The sequence below is a fragment of the Periplaneta americana genome, chromosome 10 (genome assembly GCF_040183065.1).
Source record: "Periplaneta americana isolate PAMFEO1 chromosome 10, P.americana_PAMFEO1_priV1, whole genome shotgun sequence".
In the NCBI taxonomy this organism is placed as follows: Eukaryota; Metazoa; Arthropoda; class Insecta; order Blattodea; family Blattidae; genus Periplaneta; species Periplaneta americana.
The window spans coordinates 145,342,678-145,358,574 of record NC_091126.1 but is presented as its reverse complement, the minus strand read 5'-3'; the positions used below and the strand labels follow the sequence as shown (position 1 = coordinate 145,358,574).

Genomic DNA, 15,897 nt, shown 5'->3' with positions numbered 1-15,897 from the left:
AAAATATTTCCGTTCTCGTTCTTGTTGTCGTTTCTGTTCCAGGTTTATTGTGAACCAGTCTTTAAGCGAGTCACATGGTATGCCTGTATTAGATCACGATGGCAGTGACACAGTCTATTGTTCCTAGTACTCACAGCGTTCCAAGCGGCTAGCAACTATCGCGAGAAATGCAACTCGTTGGCAACAAATCATCCCAAGCTTCGTGACTGTATATAGTAGACTGTGGGATAAGTCTGAACAGATAAAAGTTGACAAACTTTGAAACAGTTCTGATATTCCTCAATAGGTGGCACCATTATTAGAACAATTAAAAGTGATGTGGGGGGAGGGAAATATGTTGATTAAGAATGAATTATTCTCGTAATTGACAATATCAGCAATTTCCAGATAAACCCAGTGTTGCTTTACAATCAGCAGAGAGGGATGAAATGTTCAATTCTAAAATGCGAGTATACAGGGTGAGTCAGGAGGAAAGGTACATGATTTGAGGGGTGATAACATTGGCGATTCTGAACAAAAAAGTTTACACGAACATATGTCCTATTCTTAACAGTTTCGGAGAAAACTAATGGAAACAATGAGAAACGGGAAAAGTGCAGGTGATAGTAAATTAAAACATTGTTATGTTATGTTCTGTTTAATTGTGTACTTTTCTTTACAGAACATGTTCAAAAAGTCCACCATCAACTTCAATACACGTTGCACCTCTTGTAGACAGCAGCTGTGTTGCTGATCTGACTGATTCGAACATTCCTTTATATGAGCACAAGCATGTAAAATGCGAGCGAGAAGTTCCTCCTTTATTTTCACTTTATACTTGTAGACTTCGCAATTAAGCAATCCCGTACACAGAAATCCAATGGAGTAAGGTCGGATGACCTCGGTGGCCAATAAATTACTTCAATGCGACCGATCCAACGCACAGGATACGTTTCATTGATCCTACTATAACCTGATGTCGCCCTGGTTGCGTCCGCATGTAAGTGCTGATGAAGGACATGAGACTGACGCCCGTGTTATTCAAAAAGCTGTATGTCAGATATTGTTAAGAATAGGGCATATTCTTTTTTGTTTAGAATCACCAATATTATCACCCTTCACAGTATGTACGATTGGGAACATTGGCAACTATGACTACTATTTTCGCCATCTATTAATAGAAGTAATAACTAAGAAAGCCCCCACTCCGCCCCCACACACATTTGCATCTAGCCCCTGATCACATATACACTATCTACCAAAACGTAATTGGGCACTGTTTTTGTCCCTTTAGAACCCGTGGTACCACCTCTTGTTGCTATAACAGCAGCCACCCTGTTACGCATGCTCTCCACTAGTTTGTGTAGGATATCCACTAGAATGCGTCGCCATTCCTCTTGCAACATGACTCTCAGTTGGACAATGAAAGTTGGCCGCATCTCCCGAGACCTCAATCGCCAGTCAAAATCGTCCCAAATGTGCTCAATGGGATTGAGATCAGGACTCTGTGCAGGCCAGTCCAACCGGTGAACAGTATTGTCGGCATACCACTGCATAGTAGCTGCCGAAACATGGGGCCAACTTCCATTGTCCAACTGAGAGCCATGTTGCAAGAGGAATGGCGACGCATTCCAGTGGATATCCTACACAAACTAGTGGAGAGTATTCCTGACAGGGTGGCTGCTGTTATAGCAACAAAAGTTGGTACCACGAGGTTCTAAAGGGGCAAAAACAGTGCCCAATTACTTTTTGGTAGATAGTGTATAACAGATTAATCAGCCGCATGCTAAAAACCGTAACGTGTGGAAGAGAACAACCACTAGGATCGCCGCTGTCGATTGGTAACAGTCGCTAGATGGAAGTACAGTTGATCCATGCCATTCAATTTGTCCATGTTCATATTCATGTTCATGATGGCACTTGACATGCCTGTTTAAATACGAGGGTTGATCGGAAAGTAACGCACAATAATTAAAAAGAGGTTTAATAGGTAAACAAAAATAAAAAAATACAAATGAATTCACATCTTTTAGCTACTTTTCTACATAGGCGCCAATTTTCTCAACACATTTCTCCCATCGTGGTACCAGTTTCAGTATACCTGTTCATAGAAGTCCGTTCGGTTGGAATATAGCCATCTGCGGACACTTGATTGCATTTCTGCATCGGTCGCAAAGCGATGGCCGGCCAGGAATTTCTTCATGGGACCAAACAGATGAAAGTCCGACGGTGCAAGATCTGGACTGTACGGTGAATACTGGAGGAACTTCCAACCAAATGTGTTGATTTTGTCACGAACAGAAGCCGCAACATGTGGGCGAGCATTGTCATGAAGAAGTTTGACATCGTCAGCATTAATATTACGCCGTTTGTCATGAAGGGCACGACACAACTTTACCAACGTTTGAATGTAGGCTGCGGCATTCACAGTGGTCCAATGTTGAGCAAAGTCCACCAACAAAACACCATCCATATCCTAGGACACTGTCACAAGCACTTTCTTAGCAGATTGCGTCACTTTGAATTTTTCTTTACTGGAGAAGCAGGATGTTTCCACTTCATAAAGGCCTTCCTTGTTTCGGGCGTGTAGTGGTACGCACAGGACTCATCACCAGTGCAAATTCCTTTCAGAAAGTCATGCACTTCTGCAGCGTAACGCCTTAAGTGGTCCAAGCATGTCATCATTCGCTGGCCTTGTGGTCGTTTGTCAGGTCCTTAGGTACCCAGTGGGCACTAACTTTATGAAATTTCCATGCACGATATCGTACACCGCAACGTATGAAATGTTGAACTGCTGAGATAAAGTTCGCAGTTCAATCCGCCGGTCGTTCAAAATTGCCGCCTCAATGACTGTGACATTCTGCTGGTTTGCAGCTGTTACCGGCCGCCCGCAACGTGGCGAATCACAAAGTTTCTCACGGCCGTCTGTGAAGAATGCGAACCATCTGGAGCTGTTGCTACGGTCCATACAGTCTTCTCCTACATGCCATACATGTCCCTGTGAATTTCACTTGGGTTATGTCTTTTAGCCCACAAAAGTCGCACAACACTTCGCTGCTCTTCGCAAGTTGACAACAGTAACATGCGCACCATCTTTGTTGCGTAGTTCACGCTTCTCTCGCTAGAGCTGCACATGTAAAGCAAATTGTATAATTGTATAATTTATATCTGTAGCACGGTCAACTCTACTTGTGTGTGTGCGTGTGTGCGTGCGTGTGTGTGTGTAGCAACGAGTTAGAAAGAGAAGAATATAGAGTGGCCATGTTGTCCTGTACAGCGCTCTTTGTGGTGCCACCGCGAAACACTGCAGATATGAATTAAGCGCCCACCGTTGTAAAAATTCGTCTGCTTACAACATTGTGTATACGGAGGTAAACATTACGAAAAAAAAAAAACAAAGAAAAAACATGCCTGTTGTGTGTGCTGAATATAACTGAAATGTCAAAAGGAAAAAGCAACTGATATATCATACTTCATAAAATTTACATGAAATATGATATATCAGTTGCTGTATGCTGCTAATTATTAGCAGCATTTTTTTTTCATGCATAAATGTGTAACAACGCCCGGCATACCATGCGGTGTGTACAGTATTTTTCTTTTCTTGCAGGTTCCCTTTGAAAAAAAAAAAGGAACTGTTGAAACAGTGGATAATAAATATGAAACGAGACAAATGGTGTCTCTCCGAGCTGTTAATTACTAGAAGTTCTTTCAGTACTCCATCAAAACACTTGTTTATAATTTATGATGCAGTTTCACACAACCTATTGTTCAAGTCCCTAAATTATTCCCTGTAGTTTTCGTGAACTGCATTTTCTTGAAAGAAAATGAAATTAACACTGTATTCATTATATCATATCATACATATACAGACACACGAAAACACACCCCAACGATATTCTCAACACACAACTCAATTTCAAAACACATACACTCTTTGACTCTACACCACGAACGCACCCACACAGGAAACAAGATGCGCCAACACCAACTACGACCAGTTCTGAAGATGACCCAAAATAGGTCGAAACATGTTAACAAGGTACGTTAAAATTTAACACAAGAAAGACTAATCATACATATTCCGAAGTATATCATAAGCTTTACGTTTCGTAGGTGAGGATCTGGAGTTCATGTTCTTCTGTAAATGTGCAGGAAACCAGCAATTGTTTGTATTGCCTTGTCAACAACTGGCTCCTACACTTTGTCATGTACATATATTTGTCTTCTGAATGTGGGGAGCATAGGAAGCTGTATTTCGTGGGATGCCCTTTAACCCTTGTCGTGTTTTTTTACCGACTGATTTAACAAATATTTGTTTTCTAAAGGAAAAGTGTAGGTTTCTCTGTTGTATATACCTAATGCGTAAGTAATTGCAGCGTATTATTTTTATTATTATATTTGTAATTATTGAAAAGTGTTTTTCTCTTACATTTAATATGTAATTAATATATTTTCTGAAGAAAAATCTTTAAGTGTTGAGTGCTTTCTTAATGGACAAAATTATGTAATATCCTTTATTTCTGTTCCTTGTCCCCGACCTGCTTATAGAGAAGACGATGAGCTGTAGCTTGTAAAAAGTAGGAGGAATAAAATATTAAAATTGTATTTCGACACCGGCATCCTTTATTTCTGCTCCTTGTGTACTCACTGCTTATAGAAGAAGATGATGACATGGATGAATATATATTTGTCCATGACGATGAGCTGTAGCTTATAAAAAGTAGGCCTCTTTCAAAGACAAACTATTAATCAAATAAATGGTTCACTAGTAATAAAGTTAAACTGAATACGGATAAAACCGCTACAATTCCGTTTCAAACCCAGTAATAGCAATCAAATATTAAAATTGTATTTCGACACTCGCATCCAAAATAACGCAAAACTCTGTGGTAGGCCGTATTGTTGTTAGTATTTTGACTGGAAGGACATGAAAGAACATAATTGAGCACCTACATGCAATAATGGGGTAAGTATGAATATATTTCGTAACTACTTACCCCATTATTGCACGTGGGTGCTCAATTATACACTAATAATAATCTGTGGTGCCACAGCCCTTGAAAGCCTCAGACAGACTAGCCGGCTGTTGGCCTCACGTTCATATTTCGATAATTATACTCTACTGTAACTTAAAAAAAAAAAAAAAAAACTGACAGCGTGTTTGGTCATGTTTTACGCAAGTTACAAGCTTGGAGTAAAGGTTCTTTACTACAGTTAGGCCTACTTTCATTCTATATATTATGATATAATAAATAGTTTTGCAGCGTGTAGAGACTGGGAAAAAAAATTAATAAAATCATCCGAATCATACTCGTTCATTTTATAGGCAATCTTGCGGGTCGCATTTAAAAGAACCTAGGAATATTAACATTTTCTTCAGGAATGACATCTTATTGATATTACATATGTGCATAAAATTATGTACCATCACTCCGCAAGCAATAATAATATATATTTTTTATTTATTTAAAATAACAATACAATATGTACAGAATTCCAGACATAAAAAGTAGGCCTATGTCTTTTTTTTATTTTGCGTAAGGTTATTGTGTTTAGTTTTTAGGTCTTCACGTTACCTATTGTTTGCAATGTATTATGTACCGGTACTTTTTATAATTGATAGCATTCCCTTTATTAATTGAAGAATGAATTCAATGTAATTTGGCTACCTTTGCGCATAATATTTTGCCAGATTACTTATGTCCTAGTAGTACCGGTAATATAATTTTCGATTCTCTAAAACTTAACAACAGGTCTATACTGATTATCACATTTATTTCACTTAAGAATTTGGTTATAATAAGAACTTGTGTAATCAAGGTGCATATATTTATGTCTTGTAATGTATGTTAATGTAATTTTAGATTCTCTGAAACCTAACAATATGCTGATTATCGTAAAATTATACATTCTATAATGTGTATTATGTAGGCCTATTTATGGATGTATGAGCATGTTTTCTATAAATTGCTGCGTATGTATTTTCTTTTCTTTAATGCTCTGACACATATCAATAAAACTTTGAATGTGTTTATTTCATCCTAATTTTACGTTAAACGTCGAAAATGGCCATAATCTGTCAATTTTAGATCATCACAGCGTTAAATTGCGTGATTTACGTACTGTCAGTGGCACAGTTCATCTGCCCTGGAAGGAATGCGGCGTTGGGGTAATAGTTTCGCACTGGGAGTGGATGGAGTGAAAGTTAGAAATACAATGTAGCATGCATTATAAAAACATTCATTTACCAATTCCGCGCCACGTTACTATGGAGTACACTACACATGAAAGTTATATTGCTACGTCTTAACTTTGAATACATATTTAAACAAGCAATTCTATTACGCAAACGTTCACCGTCGTCTTCCAAGTACAAATGAAGAGAGAGAAATGCTTTTTTGGAGAAAATAGAAAGGGGATTAAGCGGAGGGTATTCACACCAAAAGTACCGTTAGCCAGCCGCTTGCTCCAAAGTTAGCCTCACACCACTCTAAACAACATCCCTAACTTCCCCAAGGTTCAGGGCAGATGAGCTGTGTCATCGACAGTACTGCTATTATGTGTTTGCTCTCCAACAACATGGCGGCAAGCGCAGCGTTCAATTTTCCCCGGTTTCCTCGTTCTGCGCAGCCGAGACTGTAGGGGCTTGGTAGAGACTGGGAAAACAATTTAATAAAATCATCCGAATCGTACTCGTAATACATAATCATACAGGGATAAATCGCAATATAGCGAACGCCAGTAGGGAAAGTTATCCCCACCCACATGAAATGTGCATTCGACACAACACTCGCCTATCACGTAGAGTGTCTGGTGAGTTAGTAGGGGAAAAGTGGAAGGGGTCGTGGGCGGAGCTTCTACGTTCGCTATATTGCGATTTGCCCATATATATATATATATATATATATATATAGGACTCTGTGACAGTACGTACAGTCGACTATTCTAGGAACGAAGTTCATTTAGCATTCGAGGGTGTAAAAATAAATATGTGACCTCCACTCCGTGACCATTGTGAATCAGTGGCGAAGCTACATTCATGCAACTGGGTATTCTAAAGTTCATTCCTTATACATATATATATATATATATATATATATATATATATATATATATATATATATATATATATATTGTAGATGAACTCCAGTCGGGGTGTCGATGATGTGTTCTTTGAAGATGTCATGCCTGAAGAGACTGTTTAACAAACACTTCTCAATAGCCAGAGTACTCAAATTGCTCAGTCTAGAATCTGACATGGAGTTCCTTAAAAATGTCTTAACTCTCTTCAGTGCACTCATACTTCGTTCACTCGACGCAGTAGATACAGGGAAGGTGAGAAGCAATCTTATGAGCAACACTGTTTCTTGAGAGATTTTTTCTAGGCCATTGTTAAAAAAATATTGCAGCAACAAATATGCAGGCAAATGCTTTGTTTGGTCAGAATAAACGTTTGTGATCCATGTTTTTAAACTCACAAACATGCACTGGAATACCGCTCTCACTTCACTTCACCGCGTCGTTATTTAAAGACGCTGCTGCTAACCAATAGTCATGCTCCTGCGTCGAAATGTGTCATTAGAAAAAATTCGTTTCCACGTAGTATTCTTTACCAACAGTTAAATATATTTTCAATTTCACATTCGTTCTAGTAGTTAATATAATTCGAATTATATACTATAAGTGTATTCGTAGTACCGAAATACCGAACCCACAGGTGACTATTTGAATAAAAACGTAAGTGGATAATGGATGATACATGATAATAATGAACACATCTGCACTTTACGGAAATAGACCGACGAAAAATGAGTACTGCCCTATTATTTCTCACACACTGACAGACTGCAGCGTTGCCAACCATGGCCGAATTCAGTAAACGCATCTTTTAGCTACGTAGTCTAATGGCAAAATGTAGCCCAATGAGATTTGATCGAATGACTATTTGTGAATACTCAATTTTATGTGTAAACACGTTCTTCTATCAAATTTTATTTTCTCACACTCTAATAGCCATAAGAAGTTTCTCGCTTCCGCAAAAAAATTACGAAAACATAACAGAAAATTTAAAGTAGGACTGAATTCCGGACACAGCGACCATTATTTATGGCAAGGAAAGCTTTGGTATTTTCAGTTTTCTTTTCCTGTTATGTGAATAGCGCCCATTGTTTAACCATCAATTCTTGGATTCATGAATTCGCCGACACCTGACAGTGTCCTTATTGGGAGTCGCCTATGCAACAAAAATGAACTGGCCCTAAATTAATGAATGACATTTCCAACACACCCGCCTTCCAACATAACTATAGCACAGGTCGTGGATTCTGTTTATTACTCTCTGAATGTGTGTGGCTTCATTTTGGTATTTGTAGCTGAATTTCTGGACGTTTGTAGCAGAAGCAGACTCTGAGATTGGTGCTGCTGAGTCTAGGCTCTTCACAGAGCTGTCTAACATTAGTGACGTATGCAAGCACTCCGCTTGGCGCATGCGCATATGCTATCTCTAGCTGCTGCCGTGAGCCTGGTTTGAAGCAGAATCAGGAGTAGTTACGTGATGGTTCCGCGCCGAGGAGCTGGCGTCAATCCTTCCGTAACTAGACCGAAAACTAGAGATTTCATTTACCTATACCAATGAAAACAGGAAAATATAAATGCGCTTATTTCTTCAAAATCCAACGGGTAATCTAAGGCTCACAGATTACCCTTCAGCTTCGCCCCTGTTGTGAATACAATGTCTTGAAAATTTAAAAAATGAAGGTGTATAAAATATTCTACATGCAGTACCCCGGAAGAACTAAAACTTAACATAGGAAAAACATCGTCTCGATTTCGCAAGGGGAAATATTGTGGGTGATGCGTCATTATTTTTCTCTTAAATAGGTGCCACATATTTTTTAAAATGAAGGCAGTTTCACGGTCTCCTTTTTTAAAATGGATCAATAAATTACGTTTTAGTTCCTTTATATCGTACCGGATGATCAATTGAGGCGTTTTTGCTGTTGGTATGCGGGTTCGATTATTTCGCACGTCGTTAATAGTGTGTGAAAATGACAAAGTTTTACGTGTTTTCTTTATCTAATTTATCTAAGAACGTGTTGAAATTGACCTTTGTATTGTATATACTGGTATTTGTGATACTGGCTTACGAAACTCTCCACGACTCGTTGCAAATGACGTCGCGATATGGAGGCTACTTCCTATCTGAATTTCTTTTTCTGTTCGTCTTAGTTATGTACTGTAGGTATTATTGTACACTCTTTAATCCAGTGTGTCTTAAGAGAAAATAGTCACACGGTTTAAGATCAGGGGACAGTAAAGGTCACATGTTGCGAATTCCTCATAAAGAAATATTTATGACATACGCTATTGCAAAACCTCGTTGAAAGAGGCCGGAATTTACTCTTCCTTTCAGTCAGTTGACTGAAAAAAGGCAGCAAAATCAGGTTAATGTACCCAGTGGCGGCTCGTGATAATTTTTGTTGGAGGGGCCAGATATTTCACAAATTTTGTGATATGCGTTAAATAATGCACCAAGATTTATTTCATTTTAGTTAATTGTTTCTACTTAAAATAATACAACTAGAACTACCACCTACATAATAACGCAAATTCAACATTAAACTTACCAATTTGCAGAATTATTTATAAAGATGATGTGCTTGTCTGTCCTTTCTGGCAAACTTTTCTCATGACCCTGTTCTTAAGTCCGGGATTTGATGGAGATGTTCCTTAAGAATAGAACAGAAAGCCAACGAATTCAGCCTATCTTGACCCACGGTGTTTCTGAGAAATGTTTTTATCCTGTTTAATGTGTTGAAACTCCGTTCTGACTCAGCTGTTGAAACAGATGTTGTTAGTGCGATTCGAAGGGCTTCTTCTACTTCAGAGAATGAATCTTCAAAGGTATAATTCATTAAAAAAAACAAACAAATCACACGCAGAGGAAATATCTTTAAATGCATCATTTCGATAGATCACTGATAGTGCATTAATACATTTTTCTTTCGAAATTAAAGGACTGTAATATTTTACGAAAATATTAGCCCAGTCGGTGGAGAACTTATCTCTGTATGAAGCAAATTTCTTTGGAAGCTGCCAAATAATGTGATTGCATGAAACGTCAATTGAATTGGTTGATAATGATATCGCATATTTCTGTGGCATCTGCCGACAGTTTTACTTGCCTACTGAGTTTAAGCCTTTTTCTTGGAGGACACGAACGTTCTTCTTCATCACAGATATTTATTTCGTATCTGTTAGTGTTCTCTCTTATTTCCATTACAGCCGACTCAAAATGTTGTAATGTGGCAGATATTCTCAATCTATTTGCAGTTTGCATCTGTATTATATTGTAAGGTAGGTGTCCCTGATATGGCCATGCTAAGGTTTGAGAATTTTTCTAGCCGCCATTTTGAAAAAAAAATGTAAACCACTTTTTTTCTTAGTCGTTCTTAGTCTAATGGACTTTCTTAAAACAATTTCCTTTCCCCATAAAAATAGCTTTAATTGTCCAAGAAGTCCCAAATTCCAAAAGTCTACCTAGTGGCCATATCAGGAACATGTGCACATGATATGGCCACCCTTGTTCCATGTTCTACAAATCGTGATTGTTTTCAGTTTGATAGCGCAGTTGTGTTAAAATTAAATAATTTTGGTGTAAAATGAATAAAAATGACACTTAATAATCTTTTTTATAATTCAAAAGTGTAGTCAAAACAGGTTTTTCCATAAAAATTAAGTTGTTTTTCTTAAAATACAAAATTTTTGCGTAATCTCAGCTATAAGGCATGTAAATTTGTCAGGTGAAAAAATAAACGTGAAATGAACTTGATATGGCCATGGTGCATTTGATATGGCCATTGTGCATTTGATATGGCCATATCAGGAGCAGGTAAGCTTTCACGAAAATCGTTTGATTATGAACAACTCGTAAAAGATACGCCATCAACTACAACACCAATCAACAGAACATTAAAAACCGAATTGAGTACGATGGTTTTCATGAAACAAGTCTTTGAAAAACATGCATAAAACAAAGGAGACTTACCAGAGAAAAATAAGAAGAGATCACATGAAAACCACAAAACAGGCAACTGACGCCATATTGCTCAACCTGACTGGATGGAAAACGATCAAGTGACATACCAGGATGCCCTTTCACTGGATGCTGCTGCAATTTAGCGGATTTTTTGGTTAACTAACTCACAATTGGGGTGGGGGAGGGTGGCCATATCAGGAACATGGCCATAATAAGAGCACCCACCTTATAATATATCAACATGTTTCATCAAGTCATAAACGAAATTTAGAAAAACAAAAATTCATTATTATTTAACATTTTTTTAGACCAAAAGCCTCTCTCACTGTTATGTCATCCCATTCATTTGAGTCATCTCCCTCTTCAATCCTTTCGAAGCATTTCAATAGCTCCGCTTTATTTCCCTTAACGGAGGCTACAACTTGGGACTGAAAGTTCCATCTTATTGCTGAAATAGTTGGTATGCGCTTACTGCACACAGATCGCAGTAGGTCACTGCGTTAGGTGAAGTGGAGAATGCTATGAATCCAGTAATATTAGCAAAACACAACTTTACTGATTTAATGCGTTATGAACATGTATTTTTTTTATAACTAAATTAAGTTGGTGGACGTAGCAGTGAACAAATTTCGCGCAAGGAAATGTTTTCTGCATCAAAGTCTGGACCCCACCCTGGTTTCCACTCATTACTGCAGCACTATCATATGCCTGAGCTATGAGATTATTTTCTAAATTGAAAGCTTGTAGACTTTGTTTTAGAATCTCGCTCAGACCGTTAGCCATGCGGTTGTTCAAAGAACAAGAGTCTGTGATACTTGCTTCAGTCCGTCAGGTGGGCCCCAACGAAGCATATACTCGTAACGGTAAATTTGTAACACTTCGTGAATTTCCGTCGCATCATGGCGGTTGAGCTCTAAAGTGATTCAAGTAGTGGGGTCCTTTGACGCGGGCCCAAGCTCACAATATTTAGTGTAATACAGTCTTTGACGTTTTACCGACACACTTCGCGTAATGTGACGAAATTTACTGAAACAATTATGAATCCAGTACACTGTCCTGAACAAAATTTACGTATTTTAAATTCGAAAAGAAAAATTATGGGGGTCGAATTATTGGTGGGGCACGGCCCTAGTGGCCCCTGAATGTACCTATCAGAATTTATTACGTCCTAAAACTAGGTACAGTACGATTATTTAGTCCTGACAGTCGCCAGCAATATGCACCTGATTCAAGCGAGTCCATTAAGTTACGCCAAGGGATGTTCAGGTTAATCTGTTGACTGCAGTCAGAGCGATCAGATGTCACGCATGCGGTATAGCGTTGTGTTTCCAGTACAGTTAAGCTGTACTGCATTCCTTTACCGACCGCTCGCCCTTATTTCTACTCCGGAACTTTCCCCACTAATCCTACTACTTCCCCTCTTTCGCGTCACTGAGCTGTCAGGATTAAATAATCGGTCTGTACTGTATTTCACTCACCATTAATGGCATACCAAACACTGATTAAATAGTTATGAAGGGTAATGTCATGAGGGAGGTTTGGTTTTCTGCACTCCAGCATTGGTTGTTTTGAGAATTGACATACTGTATCTACACAGTTGGAAACAAGCTTTGTATGAAAAAAATTAATAAATAACATTAATGACTTTCCTCTTCGTCACAAATACTGACCAAAATCTACTCACAAAACTATGCCTGGGAGCAACAGTAACAAATATAAATGATACTCAGGAGGAAATTAAACACAGAATAAATATGGGAAATGCCTGTTATTATTCGGCTGAGAAGCTTTTATCATCCAGTCTGCTGTCAAAAAATTTGAAAGTTAGAATTTATAAAACAGTTATATTACCGGTTGTTCTTTATGGTTGTGAAACTTGGACTCTCACTTTGAGAGAGGAACATAGGTTAAGGGTGTTTGAGAATAAGGTGCTTAGGAAAATATTTGGTGCCAAGAGGGATGAAGTTACAGGAGAATGGAGAAAGTTACACAACACAGAACTGCATGCATTGTATTCTTCACCGGACATAATTAGGAACGTTAAATCCAGACGTTTGAGAGGGAATGTAGCACATATGCGCGAATCCAGAAATGCATATAGAGTGTTAGTTGGGAGGCCGGAGGGAAAAAGACCTTTGGGGAGGCTGAGACGTAGATGGGAAGATAATATTAAAATGGATTTGAGGGAGGTGGGATATGATGATAGAGATTGGATTAATCTTGCTCAGAATAGGGACCAATGGCGGGCTTATGTGAGGGCGGCAATGAACCTCCGGGTCCCTTAAAAGCCAGTAAGTATTACTGTTACTTTTCTAGTAGTACATTAATTTATACGTGGACTATACTTTAGAACTGCTGCTGCTGTCTCCTCTGCTGCTACTACTGCTACTCCATTTTTATACCACCACCACCACCACCACCACCATTACTACTACTACTAATGTTTTTTTTTATTTTAGTTGGTTATTTAACGACGCTGTATCAACTACTAGGTTATTTAGCGTCGATGAGATTGGTGATAGCGAGATGATATTTGGCGAGATGAGGCCGAGGATTCGCCAGAGATTACCTTGTATTCACATTACGGTGGGGGAAAACCTCGGAAAAAACCCAACCAGGTAATCAGCCCAAGCGGGGATCGAACCCGTGCCCGAACGCAACTTCAGACCGGCAGGCAAGCGCCTTAACCGACTGAGCCACGCCGGTGGCTACTACTAATGTTGTTGCTGCTGCTGCTACTACTGCAACCATCATTAGCACCACCACTGAAGTATTAGAATCGCTGCACATCTGACTTGTAGCATGGTATATTAAATTGTGTAAACATGTCAATCATTTGACATGTCTTACCAATTTCTGCAGCTTTTATCAGGTTGTCATATTTTTTAAATGAGAGGTTTTTCCCGCGACCTATCTTACAACCGTTTCCAGTCCTTGGGTTACCATCTACAATGCAGCAAGTGCTGCGAGGTGGTGTAGCATAGGGGTAAGATTTCTGATTTCGAAACCAGACATTGTAAGTTCGCTTCCCAGTAGCGTTGATTTTTTTATTTTATTTTATATTTTTAATGCCAAGTGTTAGTGGAATTTGTTAATAAACTTGGTTATGCAAGTCTTGCAAACATATTATAGCACGACCTGGCTGTATACAAAATTAACAGTTTATTTGCTTCCTCAAAAATCAGAAGCACATCAAATATAAATAAACAAAATTATGCAAAAAATATATATAAACAAAAAAAAAAAAAATAGAAAGGCCTGTGGTAGGGACTAATATTTCGTCCACAAACCACCTGGTTGGCCGTGCATCTCTACAAGGGAAGAAAATGCCATCTTAATCAGAGAAGTTGAAAACCATCCTTTTCCAATTGCCTTTGAATTGAAGATGACGTCCAACTTTCTGTGAGGAGATGTTTTAGAAAGTGTGGCATAAGGTCTCACCGAACTGTGACAAAAGAACATTTGAAAAAGGATCACGTCATGGACTGTCTAGCTTATGCTACTATCCGGCAGGACTTCGACTGGAGAAAAGTCAACGCTCCCTACGAAGAATATAGGCAAACAAAAAATACAGAAAGCTAAACTCCAATATGAACTGACTTGAATTGACTTCCAGGCGATGTCACCACTTGGTACTCGTGTAAATGATGTTGATAAAAACTTATTATGGTAAATTTGTAATGTAAAAAATTAAGACTAACGGAGATTCGAGCCTACTACAACCAATGCTATCCGGTTTAGACCCATACTTAAGCCACCTACACTACAATGGCTCATACTTCTATTTCGTTCATCTTCGGTTTGATAGATTTAGTATTTACCAATTTTATTGCTATTTCACTCTTCAGAGGCACTGATGCAGCTAGAATCAACTTTTCGTTTTATTTTATAACGCATTTTAGAATAAAATACAGCACATTTACGTGGTTTAATTGTGTCATCTCGTGAACTGGAACTTCAAGGAGACGGGCATGCACACTGTTCTGTTTCTGGAACTTAGGGCCGAATTCATAGTCAATACTTATCGTAAGGAAACACTTAAGCAGTTGCTTATAATAATTTCCAATTCATAAATCCCACTGAAGTGAACACTTATTCAAATAAGGTAGCTTGTCAGTTTCCTCAAGTGTTTCCTCATATGCATTGTAATCAGCTGATTCGGTATACAATGATGATGATTAAGATATAATTTAATTTATTGAGTTCTGTAATTAAAATGAAAATGAGTTTCGGCAAGCAAAAGATATATCAGAGATATGGAAAACCCTTTAGAGATGTATAACGATCAACAATTTAAGAGGAGATACCGTTTCGACAAGAACACTGTTGTGAATATTCTGGTGTCTCTCATTTAAATTCACAATACAAGCATGACGCTTACCGATTTTGCTGCTGCTGAAAGTACTGGTTGCTTTGAGATTTTATGATACAGCAGCATTTCAGGTAGATTTAAGTGGGATTTTTTTTCGAAAAGTATTCACGTCCCAACAAAGTGTTATTTGCATTTTTGTTGTATTCTACCCAAGGAATAAGCTGCAAATCTAGTCTTTCAGGTGAAGCTCCCTGTAAAGCAGATTTGAATAATTTCAAGGGAAAAATTGTTCCGGGGCCGGGTATTGATCCCGGGACCTCTGGTTGAATGTACCAGCGCTCTACCAACTGAGCTACCCGGGAACTTCACCCGACACCATCTCAACTTTTCCCTTTATATCCACACAACTCGCCTGGGCTGACAAAACGCCAGAGACCCACATCGAGTTGTGTGGATATAAAGGGAAAAGTTGAGACGGTGTCGGGTGGAGTTCCCCGGTAGCTCAGTTGGTAGAGCGCTGGTACGTTCAACCAGAGCTCCCGGGATCGATACCCGGCCCCAGAAA

The 15,897-nt window shown here is 38.6% G+C and overlaps 1 non-coding gene across 1 annotated transcript; it reads right to left on the bottom strand.

Annotated features, from left to right (window-relative positions):
* Positions 1-15,621: 15,621 nt before the first annotated feature.
* TRNAN-AUU (transfer RNA asparagine (anticodon AUU)) lies at positions 15,622-15,694 on the bottom strand. Its single transcript has one exon. It is a non-coding gene; the product is annotated as a tRNA-Asn (tRNA).
* Between the last annotated feature and the right edge of the window lie 203 nt (positions 15,695-15,897).